The 9,466-nt window shown below is 51.4% G+C and overlaps 1 non-coding gene across 1 annotated transcript; it reads right to left on the bottom strand.

Moving 5' to 3' along the window:
• Positions 1-9,106: 9,106 nt before the first annotated feature.
• Positions 9,107-9,215, bottom strand: LOC111774070 (U6 spliceosomal RNA). Its single transcript, XR_002808914.2, has one exon. It is a non-coding gene; the product is annotated as a U6 spliceosomal RNA (small nuclear RNA).
• Between the last annotated feature and the right edge of the window lie 251 nt (positions 9,216-9,466).

The following is a 9,466-nucleotide window of genomic DNA, read 5'->3' as shown; positions in this document are numbered from 1 at the left end:
AAATTCTTAGCATGCGCCCTAAGGGAGCTTGCTGTCTGGGAGGAGCTCTGTGACAGGCATGGTAAATGGTCAGAAAACCAACTGAACATGCTGGACACAGTGTAGGAGCACAGACAAGGATTTCTCTCATTGGAAAAGACGTGGCTTCTATCAGGAGACTTAATGGAGAAAGTGATCGTCAATCCAGGTTTTGCAGCTCGGACAGATACGTTTACGACAGGAGGAGTCCCAGGCTTACTTCTCAGAGTGGTCCAAGGGGCAGTGAGATGACGTGTGACACGGGCATCTTTGGAAACCGTGAATGAGTGGCTGAAATGGAGGGCTCGAAGGGAGCTGGTGGAAGACATGACCAGAAAGACGTAGGAGACCACACCAGGGGGTGGCCTTGAAGATAGAAGGAATTTAGAATTTTATTCAAAATGGGGAGTTATTAAAGGATTTGAGTGGGAAGTAGCACAATTAATCAAAAATCTTATTGAAAGAATAAGGATGAACAACGTCATCTACCAGTCACCTCGGGTTTCCCAGTGTCAGGGCAGGTGGGGTGTCCTGTCCGTACTTCCACATTAGCACCTACAGCATCGTGCACACCCCCTCTCCCAAATACCTGGGATGAGGTAGGATCTTGGCTGAACTTTGCTTCCCTGGTTCTTAGCATGATTCCTGTGGCTGCTCAATAAATACTTGTCATGAGACTTAGCACATAAGCCAAGACTCAAGACAGTATCAGTGGGGTAAGTAACACTCAAGTTACTACTGACGGGGCTTAGGTCCACGCAAGAGAGGATGCTAAATAACCAGAGCAAGGTGATGATGTGGGATTTGGGGAGAAGGGGAGAAGTGGGGAGGTTCTGAGATGGGGAATCAAGAACGTGCCGAGGGCCATGGATCAGGGACCACAGATCAGGGACCATGGATCAGGGACCACAGATCAGGGCCAGAGATCAGGGACCACAGATCAGGGCCAGAGATCAGGGACCATGGATCAGGGACCACAGATCAGGGACCATGGATCCGGGACCACAGATCAGGGCCAGAGATCAGGGACCACAGATCAGGGACCATGGATCCGGGACCACAGATCAGGACCAGAGATCAGGGACCACAGATCAGGGCCAGAGATCAGGGACCACAGATCAGGGCCAGAGATCAGGGACCACAGATCAGGGCCAGAGATCAGGGACCACAGATCAGGCACCATGGATCAGGGACCATGGATCAGGGACCACGGATCAGGGACCACAGATCAGGGCCAGAGATCAGGGACCACAGATCACGGCCAGAGATCAGGGACCACAGATCACAGCCAGAGATCAGGGACCATGGATCCGGGAAGCCTCTGCTAATTCACAGGGAGGTGAGTCAGCAAGAGCTATTGCACAGTGGTGTGAGCAGGTGTGGTCTACACACAGCTGGGCCACAATTGGCTGGCCGTTGAGCTGCACTAGATGCCAGAACTGAGTTCGAATCTCTTGTAGACGTGGTCCTCAGGCTGCAGGCCCCCTGGGTCACCCTGTTTCTTGGGAAAGTCACAATAACAAGGTGTTGAGAAGAAAGTTGATCATTTTATTCCAGACAGAATTCCTCAGTGGATTCAGCCCTTTCAAGACAGCAACACCCTATTCTAGGAGAGACAAGGCCAAGTAAGACCCCAGACACAACCAGAGAAAACTCAACGTGAGGTTGCTGTACACCCTTCACAGGATGCCCAGCAGCATTTCATGTGCTAGGGGATTTCCACGAGTTTCTTTTATGACCCATCATGGGTACCAGAATCATGTTTTATCCACCGTGTCATGTTTGTTCTTCATTTATTCCTACAATTACATTCGACCTTCAGGGGCACTGAGCTGGGAGCTAAGTGACTAAGGACAAGCAGCCACACAAGCTGTGCCAGGCCATCGAGGCGTTTGCATATGGTGCCCTCCACACTAGAGCCGCCCTAACAAAGCACCACAAACTGGGGGCTTGAAACAGCAGAACTTTGTCCTCACACTTGCAGAGGCCGAGTGTCTGCGATCACGGTGTCGGCAGGTCCATGCTCCTCTGAACCTGTAGGGGAGGGTCCTTCATGCCTCTTCCAGTGCTGGTGGCCCCAGGCATCCCTTGGCTTGTGCTCAGTTTTTAGAATAAAGTCACCTTCTAGGTCTGGCCTGAGGGATGCCTCACAGCACGGAGGCGACTGCGCCCTGTTTCTCGTGTATCAGTGAGCAGGATGCGAACAACGTACTAGTAACTCTGACAATTTGAATATGTTGTGAGAACGCTTCTGATATAGCCATGTTTTTGGCCATCACGGCCTCAAAAACAGGACAGGGGGTGCTGACGCAGCCTGTCCTTGGTTTCCACAGCTCTAAGCAAGTCTCACAATTCACCTATTTTCTCTCGAAACTCTCAGTGCTTCTCCCTTGATCCCCGTCTCTCCATGACCACTTGTAACGTCCGAAGTGTCCTTCTCTTCCTTTGTCACTTCACCAGGAAAAGAGTCTTCCCATTAGGTAATTTTCTCCTCTATTTAAGTAAATTATTTTATCCAACGTTAGCTGCTCTTCCTAATAATTTTGACTTATTGCATGAAACACAGCTTGCCTTAATTAATTTGGCATTTCAGGCCATTTAAGAAGCTTCAATTTATGATCATTTGAACGTGTTCTAATGAGGTTTCATAAAGCGATGGATCCATTATCTTTTGCAGAAAGATTTTCTGTACTTGAAATCGTTCATTTCCAAGACAGCTTATGTCCAACTTGGAAATCGATCTCACAAGATAAAGACTTTCCCGGAATCCAGAGTCACGGCTCCACGTGGCTCTGTATCTTGTGTGTTGCAGTACCATGTGGGGTTTCAGAATCGCGACTGCGTCTCCACACTGTTCCTGGTGTCACCAGGATTCGCTTGACTGCTGAGTTAGATGCTGTGGTCATGAAGATGGCTCTGCTGTATTTGAAGATAGTTGCATGAGGTAAATAACTTGTATTGGCCAGCCTGGTGGCCTAGTGGTTAAGTTCACGCACTCCGCTTCAACAGCCCGGGGTTCACAGGTTCAGATCATGGGCACAGACCTAGCACCACTCCTCAAGTCATGCTGTGGTGGCATCCCACATAAAGTAGAGGAAGATTGGCACAGATGTTAGCTCAGCAACAATCTTCCTCAAACAAAAAGAGGAAGATTGGCAACAGGGGTTAGCTCAGGGCCAATCTTCCTCACAAGAAAAAATAATAACTTATGGCTAAGTGCACTTCCTCTGTAGGTGGCGAAAATGTGAATCAGGGGTTGTGTTCTCATGTCGACATGTGAGTCAACATATGAACGGAGAGTGTTCTGGGGCAACAGTGAGCCATGGCCTGTTCTGTATCATCTTCTACTTTCTTGTTAGATTGTAGAAATAGATCTTCAAATGGGGAAATTTTGTCGTCCTGATAATTATTTTCCATTCGGATTATTTTATTAAGTATGGCTCTAAGAGTGGAGAATTGCCTTTATTAGTTACAACTGATGGACAGTATAGATTTGTGGCATATTTCTTTGTTTGGTAATGAGGTCTCGGCAATGACTGGGTGGATTTCTCTCATCTTTAGAACAATGCTCTTACGAGCACATCTCTAGCTTTCTGTTCTGATGATACTGGCTTTAAACCTATGAAATCTTTAAGGACATTATCACACCTTGCGGGATGTACACTGGACTTGCAGGTGACTATAATTTCCTTCTGTCTGACCTGCAGGATAAATAAAACTGGAGAGAAAATGTGCAGACAGATGGCCCCCCAGACCCCGGACTGGACATGATGCTCCAGCTTCTCGGGGTTCAGCCAGAACTTGCCAACAGGTGGCCTGCGAGCCAGCTGCAGGTGAGCCGAGGTGTCGCCACCCTCCATCCTCCAGTCACTGAGGCTCACAGGCACCTAGGCTGTGAGGCAGTTACCTCCTGGGGCGTCCTCATCCTGATCTCCACACCGGCAGTGTCAGGATTACCTGCAGAGGCTGTGACGGGAGGGCTGGGTCCTGATGCCTCTCCCTCCCTCCTTCCCTCTCTCTCTTACATGCACACACCACTATTTATCATCTGTTTCTGTGAGCACAAGGTAAGCATTCTAAAGTGCATCTTTTCATGTCGATTCCCACTAAATGTGAATTCTCCATTATCTGGGTGGGACATGAGGCAGTCTTGGAGCAAACAGAAGTTTGACGTGCTGGTGCTGATATAAGGGGATTACACCCCACAATCCTTTGCCCCCGTCAGCAAGAACTGAAGCTCCTGTCACGTTTCTGCACAAAAGGAACCCATGGTTGGAGGACGTCAGCGACCAAGATCTCACAGGCGGAATCAGGGCCGAGCAGAGAGCGCCACCCACAGAACAACCTTCTGCCTGAGCACACACGGCAGAAGATTCCAGAAGCCATGGCACCGGAGCAACGCAGCAATCGGCCGTCCTGGAGGCCAACACGTCCTGGTCGTGTCAACAGCCATCATGGGAACAGTTCTCACAGTGACGCCGACCCCGGAGGTCCTGACACGGGGGTGACTCGCCATCTCCAAGTTACACTGAGATTCTTACTCAGAAGTCACGCAGGACATGTGGTGACCAGGGGTGACCATGGCTCTGTGATGGACATGTCCCACACTGAACGCCGGGCCAAGAGGTGCTGTGCCTCCATGCGCAGCAGACAACATGGAGATACCACTGGCACTCGGCTGAGGCCGGTGTCCACGCTGGTGTTGGGTCTGGGCACCTTAAGGCCGGGAGGTGACCGGGACCAGTGAGGAGATCCAGCCCTGCTCAGGGACCAGGGGGGCCGGGGCCCCGCACACAGCCTGGCGCCAGACACCTGCATTCCCAGGACTCCGAAGACATCCGAAGTCCTGTGCTATGCCACACATCAGCCCCCTACTCCAGCCCAGCCCCTGCCTCCATCTGCAGCCAGGGATGCACAGTCCACTCCCCCGGCAAAGTCCAGGCCAGCCCTGCACCAGGGCCACCCCTCCCGCCTCCCAAGGCCACCCCACATCTTCAGATTTCCCTCTAAAGGGATTCTGCCCGTTGGCATCAGGCGACTCTGCCTGTTGGCATCAGGCCTGCGTTTCTCTCCTCTTAGCGGGAAGAACGGTAACGCTCCGGCCTCGACCTCCCCTCCGACACCTGCCCTGCCCTCTCCGCCTCCTACAGCACAGCTCCGTGCAGACCACCTCTCAGTCCTCTCAGCTCCTTCCCCCGACCTCTCCCCTACACCGCCCCGTCCCCAGGTCACCGCCAGCTCCTTCCAGGACCCATCGTCTGTCCACAGCTGCTTCCCTGCCGGCACTCGCTCCTCCTCTGCATGGCCTTGAGCATGGCCACCCCTCCCTCCCCCAACACCTTCACGGAAACTTCTCCGCCTCTGTGTCTCCCTGACCCCTGACCCTGCAGGGCCCTCTCGGTACATCCCTCCCCAGGACCCCATCCAGGCCCAATACTGTAAAGACCCTCAGTTTGCTGACACCTCCACATGGCTTTGTCCAGCCCGGCCTCTCCCCAGAGCCCCAGACATATTTATTCACTTATTCGTCTTTTCTGCCTGTGTGTTATATAAGTCAGGATTCTCCAGAGAAACAGAACTCACAGTGTGTGTGTATATACAGGGTTCATTAGAGGCATTTGGTATTTTATACATGGTATTTATCTATCATGTATACATAATGCATTTCAAGGAATTGGCTCGCATGATTGTGGGGTCTGCAAGTCTGAAATCCATAGGGCGGGTCCACAGGCTAGAAGCTCAGGTGGGTTATCCATGTTGCGGTTGAAGTAGAATTTCTTCTCTGGGAGCCTAGCTTTTCTTCTTAAGGTCTTCAACTGATTGCATGAGGCCCACCCCGTCGTAGAGGGTGATCGCCTTCACTCAGCGTCAGCTGGTCGTAGACAAGAACTGTGTCTACAAAACCCAGGTTGGTGTTTGACTGAATCACTGGGGACAAGGGTCTGGCCAAGTTGACACCTAGACTGACCATCACACACGTCTAACAGCCACTTTGAACTTAGCATTTCCATACTGAGCTTTCTACAGCCCCTTCAACCTGCTCACTCCACATTCTCCTCCATCTTAGGGAAGGGCAAGTCCTTCCTTCCATTTGCCCAGATCAAAACCCTGATTGCTCGCTTTCTGTCATGTCCAGCATTTGCTCCTGTCACCTCCAGCCTCTGCAAGTAACCACAGTCCCACTGCTTCCTGCTGCCACATCACCATCACTGCTCCCAGCCCCTCAGCCAGCTCGATCCCTGGAATTCTTCCCTGACCTTTCCTCTCTTCTCACCTTGATGGCCTCAAGCTATTTTTAAAACAGCTGCAGAGGGATCCTGTTCACTGTGAGTCAGATCCTGGCGTTCCACCATGGAAACCCTACGGAACCTCCCTCAGCTCATGCAGCCAGAAACCCCATGGTCCAGAGCCCCAGCACCCACGCCCCCCGGGGCGTTTAGGCTGCTCCTTCTGTAAAAATGAAGAGTGTGCTTGAGATGATAAAACAAAGAAACTCTCTGCTGGATTCTACAACGAGCACTGGCCCAAAAGCCCGTTCGGCGACACTGAGCAGATGGGCGGCCAGCGGAGAACCTGATGCTTCTCTGGGGCCCACGTGGAAACGCAGGCAGGCAGGTCTGGAGCTGAAGGGGAACCCTGTAGACGCTGCGTTCCAATTCCCTCAGGCCTCCCTCCCTTGCTGCAGGGACCATGGAGGCGAGGCTGGAGGAGGAGCAGGAGGACCAGCGGGCACCTGTCGCAGCACAGAGGACCGGGACACGATGATTTGTTGAGAGACGCACTGATCTCAGGGCTGAACATTGCAGGAGCATCTGCTCCCAGGACGAGGGAAAGAGCGGGTGGTAAGAGAGGCTCCTGCACAAGACAGTAACCTGAACTGCAGACTGCTCCAGCTCACCCACCATCTCCTCACCTGAAGCTTCCATGAATGACTGGCCCCATTCGGCAACAAGACAGGAGCTGGCATAGACTTCTGCACAGGTTATTCGGGAAGGTCACTAGGAAGAGAAAACCAGATCGAGGGGAGAGGCTGTGGGGTCCTCCCTGGCATCTGACACATTGGGCATTGGAATTCCTCCTCTCCTGGTCCAGCACGGCATCCTCCGGTCCTCTCTCATTTCTCCGACCACGTGTGGTGTCTTTGCTCCCCCACAATAGACGACCTGGGCATCCACAGTCCTCCCCGTGCTCTCTGCAGTTTCAGCCAAGCCCGCTCTTCCGCCTTTCTTCTGCTGCACTCTGGTTTGAATGGTTTGGATCTTGTTCTTCATGCTTTTAGGCTACATCAAATCCACTTTTGAGTAAAGTAAATAAATGACAAATATCTGTCTGCACACCTCCATAAACTACGTAAGCAAAAATCTCAGGGAGCCTTTTCTGTGATGACTCCGCGTCTCGGTTTCCCATCCTGAGTCGGCTCTCCTGGACCTGGAGCCACTGGACCTGGACCCGAGAACATCTCCAGCCCGTTGCCCTGCGCGTGCCTAGAGGCCAACTGCCTCCTCTCATCTGCTCCAAAAGCCGTTCTTTTCACAGCGCTTCCTCTCACCGCAGTGGACGCCAATCCCCTGGACACGGTCAAAACCTCAAGGGCTCCTGTAAATCTATCACTAAACATCTATTGTTCGCCTGGAAGTATTTCTAACGCAAGTTGTATATTTTAGACTTTACACAGAAATGTGCCCAACTCACAAGTGCTCAGGGTTACGATTTTCCATAAAATGAGCACGCCCATGTGACCGGTACTCAGAACAGAACGGCACCCCAGACGCATCCTCACGCCCCCACCAGACAGCCAACGCTGTTCTGACATCTCACTTAATGCCTTCATTACGTAGGTTTTTGTCTGGCTTCTCTCAGTCCCATTGTCTGTGAGACTCCACCACGATGCTGGGTTCCTCTGTTTACCCTCATTGCATCGTGCGGAATCTGTGATCTCTCATCCTGTTGATGGACATTTGTGTCCAGGTTGGTGCTGGTCTGATGAGTGTTGCTACGAATGTCCTCGTCTGTGCCTTTTGGTGAGCACAGATGTGTACCTCCACTGGGTGTGCCCGGAGGAAGGGAACTGCTGACTCCAAGGGGGTGTGCAGGTTTACTCTAGGAGACAGCACTGGACGCCCCTCCGCATGCTCCCCCAGGAGCGAATGAGAGCTCCAGTAGTCCCACGTCCTCACCAACACTTGGGATTGTCTGGCTTATTTATCCCAGCCATCTTAGTGTCAAAAACTGAGAGGAGTCTGAGTTTTCACCCTTCTTGCAAGATAACAACTTAGCCTGCACATCTTCGTGGATATTCCTAGAAGACACAAGATTCCTGAGTCAGAGACAAAGGACAATTCATTGCTCACAGCAATAGCAGTGGCCAGAATATCAGAGATTTCTTGAAGCAGGTCCCTGAGTCTGGCTCCCACAGGGAGATGAGAAGAAGGCAGGCGACTCCTGACACACATAGGGTTACGTTACAGGAGACTAACCCTGAGTCAGGGAACCCAAATCTTTTTTAATGGGCAGTAAGCTGCTTTCCCTTTGCTCCCAGGGGAGACACTCTCTTTATCAGACTGGGCATTAAACAGGGCTTCCCTGGGTTCTCAGGGACACTGTCTCTATGTTCCAAGGCAGCTCAGTAGGAAACGTGCTGGTACAGACAGTCTGGAAAAATGTGCAGAAACAAGGGGGACCATGAGGACTGACACCCACACCTAGTGGGTGTCTGACTAAGGAGACAGAGCATCTTTTCATGTAGTTATTGGCTGTTTGGATATCCTTCATTGTAGAGCCCCTGTTGAAGGCTTTTGTCCTTGTTTCTAGATTGTCTTCTTTTTTATTCGATTTGTAGAAATTCTTTTTTTTTTTGAGGAAGATTAGCCCTGCGCTAACATCTGCTGCCAATCCTCCTCTTTTGGCTAAGGAAGACTGGCCCTGGGCTAACATCTGTGCCCATCTTCCTCTACTTTGTATGTGGGACGCCTACCACAGCATGGCGTGCCAAGCAGTGCCATGTCAGCACCTGGGATCCGAACTGGCGAACCCTGGACCGCCGAAGCAGAACGTGCGCGCTTAACCACTGCACCACCGGGCCAGCCCCTAAAATATGAAACACTTCACGAATTTGCATGTCATCCTTGCACAGGGGCCATGCTAATGTTCTCTGTATCGTTCCAACTTTTTAGTGTATGTGCTGCTGAAGCGAGCACATAGAACTTCTTTATATAGTCTATATGCAAGTCCTTTGTTCTTATACAAAATTACACTCATTGCCCTGTCCCAACCCCCAACCTAAGATGTTAGAATTGAAAGGTAAGTACTGGTGACAGTGATGACGATGAAGATGATGATGATAGTGATGATGGTATTGATGATGGTGGTGACAACGATGATGATGACTCGATGGTGACGGTGATGACAATGGTGATGGTGATGACAATGGTGATGGTGATGATAATGG

Source organism: Equus caballus, chromosome 6, assembly GCF_041296265.1.
Source record: "Equus caballus isolate H_3958 breed thoroughbred chromosome 6, TB-T2T, whole genome shotgun sequence".
Lineage (NCBI taxonomy): Eukaryota > Metazoa > Chordata > Mammalia > Perissodactyla > Equidae > Equus > Equus caballus.
This window is presented reverse-complemented; position numbering and strand designations above follow the sequence as displayed.